General features: G+C 32.4%; 1 protein-coding gene across 2 annotated transcripts in view; it reads left to right on the forward strand.

The window, feature by feature from the left end:
• The window catches only part of tn (tripartite motif containing protein thin), a 108,403-nt gene that overhangs the window by 61,049 nt on the left and 28,152 nt on the right, over window positions 1-19,202 (forward strand). The window contains exon 1 of one of the 2 annotated variants that reach the window (XM_077442925.1): window positions 16,674-17,050. The exons of the other annotated variant lie outside the window; for it this stretch is intronic. The gene's annotated coding sequence lies outside the window, so the exon portion shown is untranslated. Of the gene's footprint in view, window positions 1-16,673; window positions 17,051-19,202 lie in introns of those variants that run through there. 2 annotated transcript variants of the gene reach the window in all.

Consider the following 19,202-nt stretch of genomic DNA (forward strand, 5'->3'; position numbering starts at 1 on the left):
TTGCCATGCATTTCGAAAAATTTAAGTACATATTTATTTATTTATTATTATTACAATAACAACAATAACAATAACTAAAGACCGCTGTGACCTGACAGGTTACCCCAATGCGTCACAACGGTAATAAAATTGTAGAAAATAAAATTATACAATAAAAAAATTATGTAAAATACATTCATAAATCTCATTCAAACAAACCAGTGTTAATATGATTAAACCAAGTTTACTGGAAAGGTTCTTTGCATTTATCATATATTTAATGGCTGGAAAATGTGGTCCACCATGACGACAAAAGACTACAAATGAAGCATGAGAAATTATTACATCTCGTTTGACATCAAATTTAAGATTATCAAAACTTTTAATTAATTGAAACGTGCATATATTGATTGATATTTTGTTTTAATTTATACCACTTTAGTAAAATATAATTTTGTTTGACGACACAATATATGTATATATACATTTGTATAAATAAATCAGTGTCAGTATATCTGGGAAATTCATATAATAAAATGGGTACAGTATGTACATGCAATAGTAAATTCACAATTAGATACATACATCGAAAAAATATTGCATGTAAAGATAAAATATAAATTTAATGGACTAATTATATAATTTAAGTGAAAAATTGAATGCCATATAATCCAAAAAAGTGTTGTACAAATAAAGTATTGTTATTTATTTTTATTACTTTTCGTTTCTACGTAGAATCTGTAGTAAACGTAAGCAAAGTATGATAGGTCGTTAAAGTAAGATAAGTCAATTTGTACATACATACGCATACTTCTATATTATAGTGCAACAACGATGGCACGTCGATTTGATTTCTGCTAGTCCACAAACATCACTTTGGGAATCGTCACTTTGGGAATCATCAATTTAGGAATCATCACTTTGGGAATCACTTAGGGAATCATGAGTTCTCATGATTATCACTTTGGGTATCCTTCAAAATGTGTAACTTTTTATGAATATTAGCTGTCGACTCATTTTGTTCACCATAAAATGCGACAAAAACTTTTAAAGCCTTTTCGTAGTGCATTTTAGCTGCCGTGTAATTTTTCAAACTATATTCCAAAAATCCCATATTATAAATAACTGTTGCCGTTTCCACATGATCTTCGCCGTAAATTTTCTTCAGGGCGGCAAAAACCTCGTCGTAATGAGATTTTGCGATAGCGTAATTTCCTAAGTCGCTTTCTGCGTTAGCCAAATTCATCCGAGCTGTGACCGTTTCCACATGATCTTCGCCGTAAATTTCCTTCCGGGCGGCAAAAACCTCATCGTAATGAGATTTTGCGATAGCGTAATTTCCCAAATCTCTTTCTACGGTCGCCAAATTCATCCGGGCATCGACCGTTTTCACATGATCTTCGCCGTAAATTTTCTTCCGGGCGGCAAAAACCTCGTCGCAATGAGATTTTGCGATAGCGTAATTTCCTAAATCGCTTTCTGCGTTAGCCAAATTCATCCGAATTGTGACCGTTTCCACATGATCTTCGCCGTAAATTTCCTTCCGGGCGGCAAAAACCTCATCGTAATGAGATTTTGCGATAGCGTAATTTCCTAAATCTCTTTCTACGGTCGCCAAATTCATCCGAGCTGTGACCGTTTTCACAAGATCTTCGCCGTAAATTTTCTTGAAAGCGGCAATAACCTCGTCGAAATGAGATTTTGCGATAGCGTAATTTCCTAAATCTCTTTCTACGGTCGCCAAATTCATCCGAGCTGTGACCGTGGCCACATGATCTTCGCCGTAAATTTCCTTCCGGGCGGCAAAAACCTCATCGTAATGAGATTTTGCGATAGCGTAATTTCCTAAATCTCTTTCTACGGTCGCCAAATTCATCCGAGCTGTGACCGTTTTCACAAGATCTTCGCCGTAAATTTTCTTGAAGCGGCAATAACCTCGTCGAAATGAGATTTTGCGATAGCGTAATTTCCTAAATATATTTCTACGGTCGCCAAATTCATCCGAGCTGTGACCGTGGCCACATGATCTTCGCCGTAAATTTCCTTCCGGGCGGCAAAAACCTCATCGTAATGAGATTTTGCGATAGCGTAATTTCCTAAATCTCTTTCTACGGTCGCCAAATTCATCCGAGCTGTGACCGTTTTCACATGATCTTCGCCGTAAATTTTCTTGAAAGCGGCAAAAACCTCGTCGAAATGAGATTTTGCGATAGCGTAATTTCCTAAATCTCTTTCTACGGTCGCCAAATTCATCCGAGCTGTGACCGTGGCCACATGATCTTCGCCGTAAATTTCCTTCCGGGCGGCAAAAACCTCATCGTAATGAGATTTTGCGATAGCGTAATTTCCTAAATCTCTTTCTACGGTCGCCAAATTCATCCGAGCTGTGACCGTGGCCACATGATCTTCGCCGTAAATTTCCTTCCGGGCGGCAAAAACCTCATCACAATGTGATTTTGCGATAGCGTAATTTCCTAAATCTCTTTCTACGGTCGCCAAATTCATCCGAGCTGTGACCGTTTCCACATGATCTTCGCCGTAAATTTTCTTGAAAGCGGCAAAAACCTCGTCGTAATGAGATTTAGCGATAGCGTAATTTCCTAAATCTCTTTCTACGGTCGCCAAATTCATCCGAACTGTGACCGTTTCCACATGATCTTCGCCGTAAATTTTCTTGAAAGCGGCAATAACCTCGTCGAAATGAGATTTTGCGATAGCGTAATTTCCTAAATCTCTTTCTACGGTCGCCAAATTCATCCGAGCTGTGACCGTTTCCACATGATCTTCGCCGTAAATTTCCTTCCGGGCGGCAAAAACCTCATCGTAATGAGATTTTGCGATAGCGTAATTTCCTAAATCTCTTTCTACGGTCGCCAAATTCATCCGAGCTGTGACCGTTTCCACATGATCTTCGCCGTAAATTTTCTTGAAAGCGGCAAAAACCTCGTCGTAATGAGATTTAGCGATAGCGTAATTTCCTAAATCTCTTTCTACGGTCGCCAAATTCATCCGAACTGTGACCGTTTCCACATGATCTTCGCCGTAAATTTTCTTGAAAGCGGCAATAACCTCGTCGAAATGAGATTTTGCGATAGCGTAATTTCCTAAATCTCTTTCTACGGTCGCCAAATTCATCCGAGCTGTGACCGTTTCCACATGATCTTCGCCGTAAATTTCCTTCCGGGCGGCAAAAACCTCATCGTAATGAGATTTTGCGATAGCGTAATTTCCTAAATCTCTTTCTACGGTCGCCAAATTCATCCGAGCTGTGACCGTGGCCACATGATCTTCGCCGTAAATTTCCTTCCGGGCGGCAAAAACCTCATCACAATGTGATTTTGCGATAGCGTAATTTCCTAAATCTCTTTCTACGGTCGCCAAATTCATCCGAGCTGTGACCGTTTCCACATGATCTTCGCCGTAAATTTTCTTGAAAGCGGCAAAAACCTCGTCGTAATGAGATTTAGCGATAGCGTAATTTCCTAAATCTCTTTCTACGGTCGCCAAATTCATCCGAACTGTGACCGTTTCCACATGATCTTCGCCGTAAATTTTCTTGAAAGCGGCAATAACCTCGTCGAAATGAGATTTTGCGATAGCGTAATTTCCTAAATCTCTTTCTACGGTCGCCAAATTCATCCGAGCTGTGACCGTTTCCACATGATCTTCGCCGTAAATTTCCTTCCGGGCGGCAAAAACCTCATCGTAATGAGATTTTGCGATAGCGTAATTTCCTAAATCTCTTTCTACGGTCGCCAAATTCATCCGAGCTGTGACCGTGGCCACATGATCTTCGCCGTAAATTTCCTTCCGGGCGGCAAAAACCTCATCAGAATGTGATTTTGCGATAGCGTAATTTCCTAAATCTCTTTCTACGGTCGCCAAATTCATCCGAGCTGTGACCGTGGCCACATGATCTTCGCCGTAAATTTCCTTCCGGGCGGCAAAAACCTCATCGTAATGAGATTTTGCGATAGCGTAATTTCCTAAATCTCTTTCTACGGTCGCCAAATTCATCCGAGCTGTGACCGTGGCCACATGATCTTCGCCGTAAATTTCCTTCCGGGCGGCAAAAACCTCATCACAATGTGATTTTGCGATAGCGTAATTTCCTAAATCTCTTTCTACGGTCGCCAAATTCATCCGAGCTGTGACCGTTTCCACATGATCTTCGCCGTAAATTTTCTTGAAAGCGGCAAAAACCTCGTCGTAATGAGATTTAGCGATAGCGTAATTTCCTAAATCTCTTTCTACGGTCGCCAAATTCATCCGAGCTGTGACCGTTTCCACATGATCTTCGCCGTAAATTTTCTTGAAAGCGGCAATAACCTCGTCGAAATGAGATTTTGCGATAGCGTAATTTCCTAAATCTCTTTCTACGGTCGCCAAATTCATCCGAGCTGTGACCGTTTCCACATGATCTTCGCCGTAAATTTCCTTCCGGGCGGCAAAAACCTCATCGTAATGAGATTTTGCGATAGCGTAATTTCCTAAATCTCTTTCTACGGTCGCCAAATTCATCCGAGCTGTGACCGTGGCCACATGATCTTCGCCGTAAATTTCCTTCCGGGCGGCAAAAACCTCATCGTAATGAGATTTTGCGATAGCGTAATTTCCTAAATCGCTTTCTGCGTTAGCCAAATTCATCCGAGCATTGAGCGTATTCGCATCGTTTTTGCCGTATTTATGCCTCATAATTGATTCCAATCGCTCATAAACTTCCTTTCCCTTTTTATGGTTTTTTGTGACGAAATAGCAATCTCCCAAAGTCCATAATATTTTTTCAATATAGAACGTGTGTTTATCATTAGACCCAGATGCATAAATTTCGTCGACACTCAATATAAAATCCTCCAAATGAAAAGTTAATTCGCGTTTTGTATTAAAGTCACTCATAGAATATTCTTTTGGATGAACGTGTTCCATAAACTGTAACGTTTTTTCTATAAAGGTTTCTTCCAAATTTTGCTCCTTCATCATCAGCCTCGTCACTAACTGCACCAAACTGTGAATAGTAATATTTCCAGAGTCAATCTTAATGATCGAATACTCATTTAAAATCCCAAATTCTTCATCTAATTTTTCGTTAAAAAAGCTTTCCAGCCATTTTGTTTTAATGTCTTTCGTAGCCAAGAAAGAAATAACGTTGATAATCTCAATGGCCTTTTCACCAATATTTTTATATTTCGAAATGGTTTGAAGAATATTTCTGAAATTTGTAAATGTAGTTTTCTTGTAAGAACTTATTTCTTCCGGTAATTCCATTTTCATTATAACCTCCGAACTTTTATTAAACTCGTCAATACATTGGGAAACTGTATACCCGCTATTTTCTTCTAATTCTTTTTCAATATACACTGCCACTTGTTGAATCGCTAATGGGAAAAATTCCAAGATTTGAACAAGTCGGCTTACGTGATCTGTATCCAGTTTATCTTTAGCACTGATTTGATTTTCCACTAGTTTCTTTGCGCTTTCAGGACTCAATACAGTCAGCTCCGTTTTGAATTTCCAATCTGAGGTCGACGAAGTTATAATGACAAATGGCAACTTTTTTCCAAAATCACTCTCCTTGGGCATAAATGGATCGACACTCTCCCTATTGCAAGCATCGTCAAAGACGAAGAGGCACTTTTTCGGATAGAACTCTCGGTAGACGTCCACAACAACTTTGTCGATGTTTTCTAATGTTTCATCCGAATGCTTCTTGGTTTGGTCCAATGTCTCGGCCAATCTTCGAAAGGAGTCCTCCATGGATTCATGGGATCTTGCGTCGATCCAAATAATTATATTTTCATGCTGGCTATAATGTTTTAGAATATATCCACGAACCAGTTCTGACTTTCCCATTCCTGGAAGTCCACAAATCACATTCGTGTGCTCGTTCTCTATTTTTCCCATCCGAATTTTGCTGCTTAAATCTTCGATTTCTTTGTCCCGGCCCATGAACGATTTCACAGGATTTTGGACGTTAAATTTAACCGTCTTCCATTCTAATAATTGGCGACTGTTTTCGAAGGTCTTGTATTTTATTTCTTTTCCTTTCTTCTTTTTCCTATCTACTTCCTCTCCCGTCCAATTGAACACTTCAGAGTGAAAATACTGCAATATGTCTTCCGCATATCGGTCAATGTCTTCTTTGTGGAAGTCATCATCGCCATATTTTCTTTTGTGTTCCTGTAATATATCTTGTTTAATAATTTCCTTTAATTCAGATTGATTCGGTTGGTTTACTGCAAAAACAAATAGTCCCAGAAATGCTTGTATCTCTTCCACTTTAATGACGCTATTTATCTTGACGTCTTCAAGTGGTAAATCCCAAATGGGATACTGCTCTATTTTCTCCAATCGTTGATTTAAATATTCTAGACTAATATCATCAGTCTTAAATATTTTCTTTTTGTTTTGTTTTTTTTTACGATCAATTTCCTCCGTCATTTTCTTGTGAAACAACTGAGCTTCCTTTGTCGCGACCTTCTTATTCATTTTTAAAAAGTCGCCGTAGAATTTTCTTTGATCGACGTCAATGATTTCTTCAGTCAAAAACTTCCAATATGGTCTTATGACGTCCTCTACCTGTTGTAAACTCTTTTGTCCCGTAATCCAATCCTTTAGTGCTTGTGCAAGTCTTGTAACATTATATTCGTTGGCTTTACATGACAAAATATGTATTAGTTTATCGTTAAATTTATAACGACAAGATTCTTCCTTTGTTACGTCGAGAATACTATCGTGATCAGTTACGCGTTCAAATAAATCTATGAGCTTTTTGGGTTTAGAATTAACGTCAATTGGATCGAATGACATCAACTGGTCGGTCAAAATCATTTTGGAACCTATACTGCTATCCATATCTAACGGGATATTGGTGTATACGATGAGATCTTCCTGTGCTATCCCCTTAAAGTAATCGTCTCCTACCATATCTTTGTAAGCGAAAAAGTATTTGACGATACTAAAATCGCTGTCGTCACCAGTTAGTAAACTCATCGAGTCGATCTTCTTCTTCCCAGTCGCATTATGCTTTGCCTGCAAACAGCGACTGGTTTGCCTTTCTCCTACTTTTCGCAAAAAGACTAGGTCGTCGAACTTTCTTGCTGCTTCGATCTCGACGCCGATTTTGAATCTGAATTCGTTGAAAACGGCCCTCATGATAAATAACATGGCAATGTAGCCCTCATAATTACGACCTTCTTGAATTTGCCTGGCCGGTGCTTCTGGAAATTAAAGTTATATAATCGTGACAATCTATTCATAACTTCTTATATTCAAATTTAATTTTTGTGTAATGCTTACTTTTGTTTGTAGGTTTTTCTCCCGCATTTTCTCTCGTAGTCACTGATGTTCTATATTGGAATTAAGATTAAACATGTTATATTTACAGTCGGCTGATACATTAACCACTTAATTTTATTGTAAATTAAGTTAAAACATTTGTTTCAAAAAAATTCTGATGTAACTAACCCATGACTTTATCTATGTATTTGAAGAATATAAGATGTTTAAAATAGAACATTCAACAATGACTATAAATACATTCACGCATACCGCCTATAAGAACATTTTCGATACAAGGTTTTATCACTGATGTAGGGAAACTCACACAAGACAAAGGTTCAAGTCCTTTCGTTGGTTTTTTGTTCATATATTTTTTTTACTTAATATAAAATATTTAATGTTTTTAAAAAATTGTCTAATTCCTTAATAGTTTGGGTGTGTGTGGATGACACTGTATTCAGAAGATTTTTGGAACACCGTTAGTTCTATGAAACAGAAACTTATCAATACGTCGTCAATTATTTTTAATATTTTTTACCACACCACTGAACATATCAAGCTGAAATTTTTGTATTTTTCACGTACAAACTTAGATTTGACAATTTTTTGGCTAGAATTCGTTAGCCCAAAGTAATATTTTTTTAAAACTATTATTCATTATTTTTTTATTTGACGTTTTAAATTGTTTCAATCTTATTGATATTTTATTTTTATGATATTTATAGTGATTATAGTAAAAGTAATAATAATAGTATTTTGAACAACATGCGACAACTGGCAGTAGAACTTTTGTCTTGTGTAAGTTTCCCTACGTTTTTTCTATTTGGTCACCTTTTTGAAATATGAACAAATAATTAACTGATGTATTTTTTTAATTTTCACTCTCAATAATCTCATCAAATAATAAATATCATGATTTATAATTTATCGTGATCGGTAGGTAAAAAATAGTGGAGGTTATGTGTTTTTGTGGTATGGATCTAATATATACGTATTGCAAAAATGTATATTTCCATTTACTACATACATGTAATACATATCTACATATGATTTTTATTTGAAAATAAAATTTTCCGATTATTTTTTTTTATTTTAAAAAAATTAGATAGATAATATGGTCTTTATCTAAGATGTTTTATTAATAGTTATACGTGATATCGAAAGAATACAAAAGGTATGAAAATGAGAATGTTTAATGTGGAAAGCGACACATGGATTCGTGTTATCGTTAAAACTGCAGATACACTTATAATTCAAATAATTAACATCATGGAGAGTATAAAGTATATATTTTTAATTAGAAGCTTTTAATTCATATTAATTCGTAGATTTAAAGCATGGCGCAAAATATAGTATAAAGTTACTATTAAAAATAAAAAACTCTGTATAGTTTTTTATGGCAATGTAAATTCTTTCGTGACCATTTAAATTTAAAATTAGCACTAGTAAAAAATTAATACAATAGAAATAAATGAAAGGCTCAGAATAAAATAATGAAATTTTGTAATTTAAAAAAAATTATTACTTCTGGTTTACAAATCTATCTGAAACCATATCAAATCTAAGTTAATACATCTAATATATGATTTCGAAAGAGACTTTGTATAAAAAAGCAAATGAATATTCAAATAAATTTAATAAAATGTTTACTATTAGATTGGCCATGTTTCAGCGGTTTATATTACAAATACCGAGCGAAGCCGTGTAAAAATGCTAGAGAAGACTAAAAATACAAATTTTCAGCCTGCTACGTTCAGTGGTATGGAAAATGTCATGTAGTCACAACATTTTTGACTTTTATAGGAGGAAAATATCCCACTTCCGGTTTATTAAATTTGATGAGTTTTTTTTTATTTTCTTCACATTGATACAAGGATAATACTTGAATTCTCTCGTGAAGAGCACACATTTGAAGGGTCAAAAAAAATAGTGGAAAAAAAATTAAACAATAGTACCTACAATGCAACTTTGACTGTTGACGGGTGTTAATCAAATTTTATATATAACTTGACCAATTAAGAAAGCTTAACCATCTATATTTTTAAACTTCTAGAAAACTTTTAGTGTAGTGAAATTTCAGTTCAATATACTAAAATTTTTCCGAGAAAAACATAAAAAATCTCAATTCTCTAGAGTAAAAGTACCATTTCCGGTTGAGGTAAAAATATTTAATAAATATTTTTGTTCGAAATTATTAATTTCTATAACATGTAAGAAAAATTTCAAAATGTTGAGCGGTTTGGGCGATAATTAAATTCAAAAACTTAAAAAAAGAGGATACCGATAAAGGAAGATATGTACTATTTCCGTTCAACTTAAAAATTTGAAAAAATATACGTCGTATCGATAAGCATTTTAATAACCGATACCAAGTTTCTCAATAGGACTAACGGTATTCTAAATATCTACACAATTACTAACTTAACACACACACACAGTTTGAATTAGTTAAAACTTATTATCATTAACGTTCCAGAGTACGACGAGAAAAAGCAGTTAATAAATATAAAAAGTTTTTAATGAAAAAGTTTCGAAAAATTATATTCATAAATAAAAATCATATTTTCAGGATAAGAAAGAATCGAATTACTTACAAAATAAGATATTTTGGAAACAATATCTTATATTTATTTTTTTTAAATCTAACAAAATACATATATTAAGAGCATCAGCTTCGAGAAAAAAATTACAATCCGTTAGCGGTTTAAATTTTTTTTAAAATATCATACATATTAGGATATTAGTTTAATTAAGTTATAAATAAATTAAATCGGTCATCTCATACTTTTTTAAATATTTTTATGTATTTATAAAAACCTTTCCGCTGGACACGCTTCTTCAGTTGAACAATCTAAAGAACCTGAATATTGTAAAGGCTCCATTCCACTGAATTTTTACCACTCTTTCGAATCCCACACAAGGATGAATGACTGACGAATCAATGGATTTGCTCATTTTATAGGTTAGTCGTATCTTATCTTTTGAAGTGGTTATAAATCGATAGTAAAAATAAGTACAAATGTCACATACATATATAATATGAATTTATGTTCAAAATCGGATTTTAATCCATTGTGGAATGCTACATGTAGAGGAGAGCGAATTTAGTTGTCACATTGTTTACATACCTTTTAATAAATGTACAACATTATCTGATTCTCAAAACGGCAAAATGTTGATAAGCTATAACAATGTTAATACATTGTGTTTTCTGCTTATTGAAGAAGATTATAGTTTTGTCATTTTTTGATCGAAATATTAAATTAAATATGGATATGATTGATTAGTAAACCAAATAAGGAATGAATGCAAGACTTACATATAATTCTTTGAATTATCTTAAAAGTCGTAATTAAAAGAATAATGTTTCAATAAAACTAGTTTTGCCTTTAGCATAGAAATGTTTAAATATTTATACTTCTATAAATGTTCTAGAGTCAAAAATTATTTATTTGAGTGATATATAATATTTAAATAGGCCCAACTCACACGTTCTACATACTTATGGTAATCATTCATATTAGAACTGTTTCAGTTTATTTGTAAAACGTGATAAGTGTATTTTTTTAATTATAATTTTGGATGGTTATAATCAGTTGATATTTATACACCTTCAATTTGCCACGATAAATTTTTTATTAATAACCTTAAGAAAACTCATAAATTTGAAAATGTACCAAACAGAGCCGGCCTCCTCTACTTATTAATAGTAGGTAAAATCCATTTCTTAAGCTCGTATTTTCAAAAATTTATTATTATAATATAAAATTAGAATTTCACACTAATTGTAGTCTTCATTAAATCAAATTATTTTGTATTCGAATACATATACATATGTACATACATCGAAAATAATCACTTAATAGATAAAGCTCCTCAAATATGTAGATCAAGTCACGTATTAGGCGCACCCATTTTTATATAATCATTATTAGTACAGTCATAAATAAATTTAATACGATATATCTACCGGTAGGATCAATTTCAAGTGTTTTTCATTCACTTATCGGAAAAAATCGCACAGTGACAGTGCCATTAAATATAATTCGGTGCATTTAAAATATATATTAAATATTATACACACAATACAATTTATATTATACTAGCGTCATTTACCCGGCGTGCTCGGGACTCTGTGAAGATAGACTTTGAACGATTGTGGACTGATTACATGTTGTATATGTAGTATTTATAAAAGAATTGTAAAATAAATAAGTACGTTTGTCTGAAGTTGCGTGAACTTTTAGTCGATGGGATATTTGTAAGTATTGGCTGTAAGGGGGCGATTTAAACAATTATAATATATTGAACAACTCAAATAGTCGTGTGTATAGATCTTGGTTACTTAATGAAGTAGTTGCTTTAGTTTATTTGTTTTTCTGATGACAGACAAATGTAAACGAAAAATCATTTTGGAATGTTCTAAAAAATAAAAAAAATGGTTTAATGAATGCACCAATTGATAATTTTATAAAGCATATGTTTATAAACATATATAGATAAATTGAAGTTGGCCAAGTTATTTGTTAATTACACTGTTCGACAAATTACGACTTTTTTTTGTTTCAGAGACGAGATATGACTTTTCTTATAGATCTATGCCCAGTGAACACAAATCTGGTATTAAAAAATGTTGATTGGCTCGAGATTCGGAGATATATGTGTTTTTAAAATCGTGCAATTTTTCTATATCTTGGTGTTTCTATATCTTGGTGGTCGATGTCTAAAAATCTGTCAATTTTCTGTTCCAAATAAATATTGGAATCTATAGTCGGGTATTTTATCTTTCATTTTTAGTACTTTTCAGCTTTCAAATCTCTCTAAGTAGTCGTCTAGTTCAAATCAAAAGTCAAAAGTACGTATTTTCACTTGGGATTTTTTCCCCACTCTTAATACTATTTAATATTGAGTATTTTCTATTGAAACATGTTTATTTTCGTTTAAAAGGGTTAATTGGAAGTGTGCTGAATTTTAAATCGGTAAAATTGCGAGCTGAAAAATTTGATCCGTAAAATTCTTATGTTGATAATTGCAATATAAGAGCAGGCAGTTCTAATGTATTTTCAACAATCAACTGTCACTTTTTGTAAAAGTTCATCTATCAAACTGCTATATTAACACTAAGCTGGTGAAAATTGATGCTAAAAATGGTTTACATATATAGTCCTTTTACGTCATGTGTTTAACGATTTCACTGTTTTTCTGTCAAATCTATGTGATATTAAAATATTGATTTTAGTGTAATCAAATATATTTTCATTTCAACGAAATTGAAATATGTGTATATTTCTAACATCAGTTTGATATATTTAAAGATTCCGTATTCTAAAGACATTTGTTTAAACCAATGAAAATTTTGAGTTGACAAGAATTTTCCAACTATATGTATGTATATATCACAGTGAAATTGTAACAGCAGGGAAAATATATTTTCACTGACATGTACGTAATGAAAATTTTGAGATCAATAAAACTTTAGAATCTATATATTTATGTACATGACCTTTTAGTATGATATAATGTTAATTTTATTTAAGGTTAATTAAGATGAAAAGCGCACTTGAAATCCGAAAGTGCTTCATCTGGAACGTTTAAAATTTTGACTGATTATTTTAAAAATAGTCTCGCCGCATAAATTGGACCACGCATTAGGGTCAAGGTGTCGCGAATGTTGTGTTGTGGAAAATTCTACAAATAAAAATAAAATGAAAAAATAGCCGACCTTGCTTCGAATAATTCAAGAACGGGAGAGAAAAGAAGATGTCGATAGATAAGCAGAACACTCGCCAATTAAAACACGATGAAAAACTTTCGATTTTTCATTTTAAACCTTTACTTAGGTGATCCAACCCATGAGGGCTTTTCCCACCTTATAGGAAATTTATCTAAATTTGGCATTTCCATTCATTTTTAATTATCAACTACTGCTTTTCAACACTTCTGGCATTTTTCAGCAGCTTCAACTTACATATATGTTCGTACTTGCTTCAGTACAAGAGTTTTCCTCCAGACGCATACATACTTATTTATGTATGTATATATGTGCATTAAAGTGTTTCTTATTTCTCGAGAAATAAACACTAAAATGATAACATTTAATAACAATTAAATGATACTTCTATTATTACGGTACTACTATTACAGATCAGCATAAATGCATATATCATAAAAAACAAACAAATCTGTGCCATTAAAAATCTTAGCAACAAGTCACAAGACCAACAAGTTGATGCGTGTAACAGGAGCAGAGAACAAACTACAGAATCCTGCATTTTTTCTTATAAAAAAACTTTTAAAAATCCCATATCAATCTAATAACATTATTTTTTTTTTTTTTGATTTTTAAGAAGCTTTTTATTATTACTAAATTATGTTCACAATACAGTTAACTTTTTATCTCTTTTAATAGCTACTGATCTAATGATCATTTTCTATTTTACAATTTTAATTTAATTTTTGTTTTTAATCATAGTATTATATTATTCTACATAATGTCAATGTAAAGAGAGCTCAAAAACCTATTTACACTCCATTATTAATACTAACATTATACACATGTATATTAATAAAATTGAGCATAATATCAAAACTTTTTCTATCTCTCAAAAAGCTTTATACAAATTGTGTATAAATTTTTTGTGTACAATTGTACAAATTTACATTAGCACTACATATTTCTTATAATGTTCATATGTACTATACATATTTGTCTTCAAAATTTATCAATACAACCAAACTATTTAACAGATCATATAATTTTTAAATTGTATGGATAATTTGTACAATATTTATAGTTGATTCGTTCGACTTTGTGTTTAGATTTCATTATAAAGTGTTGATATGTATTACATTCAACGTTCTGCTTGCAATATTTATATTAAATGCGAGTCATGAATTTAACTACTCATACAATATTATCAAGGTTTGCTTTGTTTGAAATTATGCACGGAAGTTGTCGATTTGCAACAGGGTTGTTTGATTTCTAATATCACAGATCGAGACATTCACTATTTCGAACGATGAAAAAAAAGTAAAAGAATTAAGGAAGAAATTAAGAAAAATATGTAATTTTATTTCAATTATAATATATGTAAACAAGTATGTATTTACATATAATACATTTGTATAGAAGAGAACATATAAAAAATAGTCGCATAATAATCCGCAGGAATCACAGTTATTAAAATACAATACAATATATATTTACAATCACGGGAATTAAATTTTGGTTTAAATGAAGAAAAATATGCAATCATAACAGTTTTATTAAAAGTTAATTTCCGACCTTTTACCTTGTTAAAAAGTATGTTTATTGCTCGATTAAAATTTACTAAAATCATTACAATTGTAATCAAAATTTTGACTAATCATATATTCAGCTTCTTCGGTTTTTAATAATTGTTTACACTGTTTATCTACTTTCTCCAGGCTGTATTCATTAGACTAAATTCTCTTTATCAAATTGCATTAGTATGTGGGCCACAATTTCATGCAAATTATTGCAAGCGGAATGATTTTCAAAAAATATAATATTATCCATTTCTCACCTATTTTTTTTTCTCGTTTGCTTCGTTCATATTCTATAAAAATAGTTTAATATACACAGACAACTTCGTATAGAAGGTCAATATAGCAAGTAATATTAAATAATGTCAGATTCAATTGGATTCATCTGATTCGAACAGTTTCAGCCGACGCTGACAGTTTCAAATATTATTCATTAATAATATAAGAGTCCGAACCTCTATAAAAATAACATATGTACATTTTTATACATATGTATACAAATTTAGTAAAGTCGGGACTCGGAATGCGGGACTCGGGATTTGTCTGTTGAACCCGGGACAGTCCCGCTCAAATAGGGACGTCTGGCAACCCTGATTGGAAGCCAAACCCCAACGTGTATAAAGTGATTATGATATTTAAATGGTTCTAAATCTTAAGTTTTATGGTTTGAACTGAACACATATGAATGGACTTTTTCGTTATCAAATCGTACATTATTATAAAATCTTCTCAAACTAAAACCTAATTCACCTTAGCCTGTACAGGTACATACATATAAATTATAAATAGACCATTTTTCTTACAAAATTACAACTTAAACATGGCTAATCTAATAGTAAACATTTTATTAAATTTATTTGAATAGCTTTATTTTATATAAATTTATTTAAATATTTATTTATTAAATTAACTGTCACGAACAAACTAACATATATAATAAGTCTCTTTCGAAATTATATGTATACCAGAATCTGGCGCCTGCGCCCCTGGCGACTTTGCCCCCGGGGCTTTCGAATCCTTTGAAACGAAAAAAAATAAATAAATCGAATGTATTGCTTAGGAACCATCTAACCAAGGTTACATATATATATATATATATATATATATATATATATATATATATATATATATATATATATATATATATATATATATATATATATATATATATATATATATATATTATATTTAGGTCAAATAATTGACATGTCTGGTAGTAAAGATGAAGAGATAAAGAGACGTATGAAATTAGGATGCAGTGCATTTGGACGGATGAATGCTGTTTTTAAATCAAAAATGCCACTCTGCCTGAAGAAAAGGATCTTTGATCAATGCGTTTTGCCAGTGATGACGTATGGATGTGAAACTTGGACACTGAACGCCAAGATGCTAAATAAAATCCAATGCACTCAAAGAAGTATGGAACGCTGTATGCTTGGCATAACGAGGAAAGACAGGAAGCGGAACACGTGGGTGAGAAATATGACAAGGGTAGTGGACATAGTGGATAGAGTGAAGAGATTGAAATGTCAATGGGCGGGTCACGTAGCTAGGAGGATGGACGAAAGGTGGACAAAAGAAGTGCTTGAATGGTACCCGAGAGAAGGCAAAAGAGTAAAAGGAAGACCGCAAGGAAGACGGGTGAACGAAATTAGAAAAATGTGCGGAATGAGATGGATGAGTGTTGCGCAAAACAGAGACGAGTGGAAGCGTGTTGGAGAGGCCTTCATCCAGCAGTGGATGGCGAATGGCTGTAAATGATGATAATGATGATGATATATATATATATATATATATATATATATATATATATATATATATATATATATATATATATATATATATATATATATATATATATATATATTTAGGTACATATATGCAAAATCTCTTTCGAAATTATATATTAGACTAGTAGTTTAACCCGGCTTCGCTCGGTATTTATAATATCAACCACTTAAACATGGCTCATCAAATAGTTAACATTTATTTAAATAGTTTTATTTTATTTAAATTTATTTGAATATTCATTTGTTTTTTTATTACATTTAACGTCACTGATTCTACCATCCAAATCTTACAAAGTCTCTTTCGAAATTATATATCAAATGATATTTCGTCCAACTGATATGCAGTGCCTGCCTGAAGAAGCTCCATTGCGTAACTGCGTAAGGTACGCCGTATGCCACGTACGGAGTGCATCTTCTAAATGCGTCCCCTTGCTCCAGATAGCGTCTCGTCCTCTTCCTGGGCTTGCTTCTAGACCTACTGGTATCGTCGACCGCGTCCAGATATTTCTGTACCACACGTGACCAGGGGGAGTATGGAGGGACCCACCTTTAGCCGGGTACAGAAATACTCTGCGTATGTTACGCTGTGACGCCGCACGCTCCGAGACGTCTCCAGCTCAGCTCCAGAAGTTTCCCCTCTGGACCACCTGAGAGACGTGCAACTCCACTCTCTCCCTTTCATCCCGTTCGAATTCCACTCTGATGCCACAACTGAGGTGCGCGTTCTATATATCGAGTGATTGTTTTGACTTCCACGTGTACAATGTGTGTGTGTGTGTGCACTTTCGGGTCTATTTTCGGTGTTTGTTCAGTGCGGATTTGTTGAAATTCGATTTACGTGTATCGAGGCTCAATGCTATTTGGTGATTCTGTGCTGCTGTGCTTTTATCTCGCAAAGGCGTGTTTCATCAATTCCGTTGGGCAGGTTTCAAATGTATAAAGAAATGAAAACTGTATTATACATACATATGTATATACATGTTGAGAGATGTTTGAATTTTAAATGCTTTTGATTATTACTAAATTCTGTTTACAATACAATTTATATATATTTGAATCGCTACTGATCATTTTCTATTTTACAATTTTAATTTAATTTTTTTAGTAATCATAGTATTATATTATTCTAATGTTAATGTACAGCATAATAGGAAAAAGAGCTCAAAAACCTATTTACAATTCTTATACATGCTCATAATACAGCTAATACATAATATTAATTTAAGACTGTCTAAAGCAGATTGTGTTTAGGTAATCTGTTGAGAGATGTAGATTTTTTCATGGGTATGAAAATACGCCCCATTTTCCAGTGTGAATTCTGATATAGAATACGCCTTTATGAGATAAAATCTTTGATTGATATGTCAATTTTTGGAATGTTTTAATACAATTCCACTTTTTATATTATTCTATGGATATTTACAAAAATTTCCGCATCGATTGAATCTATATTAAGGTATATATGTATGTATGTAAAAAAACGTATAATTTTCCAGTAAATGAGTACAAATTTTCAGCACTAATTAATATATGTACATATGTACACTTCATTCATACAAGTTGTGTATGTTTTTTTAAATTTAATTCGGAAAGTATAGTCACTATTATAAAAGTTACATATAAGATGAATAAAATTCCAAAAAAAAATGCAAAATTTTGCATTACATTATATGGAAAAAAAATTCATTTAAAAAAAAAATTGGCATTAATAAACCAGCGTTGATTATTATATTTGAATATTAATTTGACTTCAATCAATTTTATTGAATTCCTTAAAAATCAACCTTCATGTATAACAACGATACAATGGAATAAAAACAAAGTTCGACTAAATACATACATATATAAAAGTAAAATTTTATTTCCAATATATATGTAATACATGTGCATATATAGCATTTATTTATAATAATATAATGTTGTTTAAAATACCCATTGACTATTTTAGTTTGTATAAATTAGCACAGTCATTATAATGCGCACATTTTAACCTTGACCGATGTTTCTTTTGCGCCGCTTTGATCCACTTTGCAAAAGCATCATCCATGACACCAAAAAATGATTTTAAGCACAATATTTCAAGGTTGTTTTCATATACATGAATACATAAATGTCTGAAATATATCATTCGCTGATATTATATGATTGGGCGAAACGTTGATCGTTCTATAGATTTGGTTAGGTGTGTATAGTGACGTCAATCACCTGTTGAACATTACATATGTATATACCGGGGCAGTATTAGAAGTGTTCGATGAATTTTTACTAAAAGATACAGGAAGGGAGCGTGAAACGTATAAAATTATTTATTTATAAGCGTGAATCCAAAATGGCGATTTATTCTTAGAAACGCGCTCTAAGGAGAATTTCCGGTGAACGTGTTGGAACTATTCCGCAGATAAACAGCACGTGTTGCTCTCACTCCGTCGTATTCTTCTTGTCGGAGATTATACAAAGTCCATAATTTAATTCCAAAGGGTTTATAGATGAAATTTCTACATATAAAATTGATAAATCATTATGTAAATTGTGAGAAAACTCATTCAAATCAATTTTGATCTATCGTACATATGTTTTTCCCTTTCAAAGCATTGAAATATGGTTTACTACATTATGAATCTCTTGTATATGCACTAAAATTTTCATAAAAATAGCCGATTTGCTCTGATATTTCTAATAATGTGGACAAACTTATTTTTATTAATTTGTGATTAAAAAAAACTTCCATTTTACAATACACGTGTACATATGATACATATGTGTCATGTATGTACTTTTTACCTTACCTGCCAATTCTGTCAATCAATTCGTTTGAAAAATAATTTTATATCAATTTTATAAGGATTTGGTATGAGTTTAAATTTTTCA

Source organism: Arctopsyche grandis, chromosome 12 (genome assembly GCF_051622035.1).
Source record: "Arctopsyche grandis isolate Sample6627 chromosome 12, ASM5162203v2, whole genome shotgun sequence".
Classification (NCBI taxonomy): domain Eukaryota; kingdom Metazoa; phylum Arthropoda; class Insecta; order Trichoptera; family Hydropsychidae; genus Arctopsyche; species Arctopsyche grandis.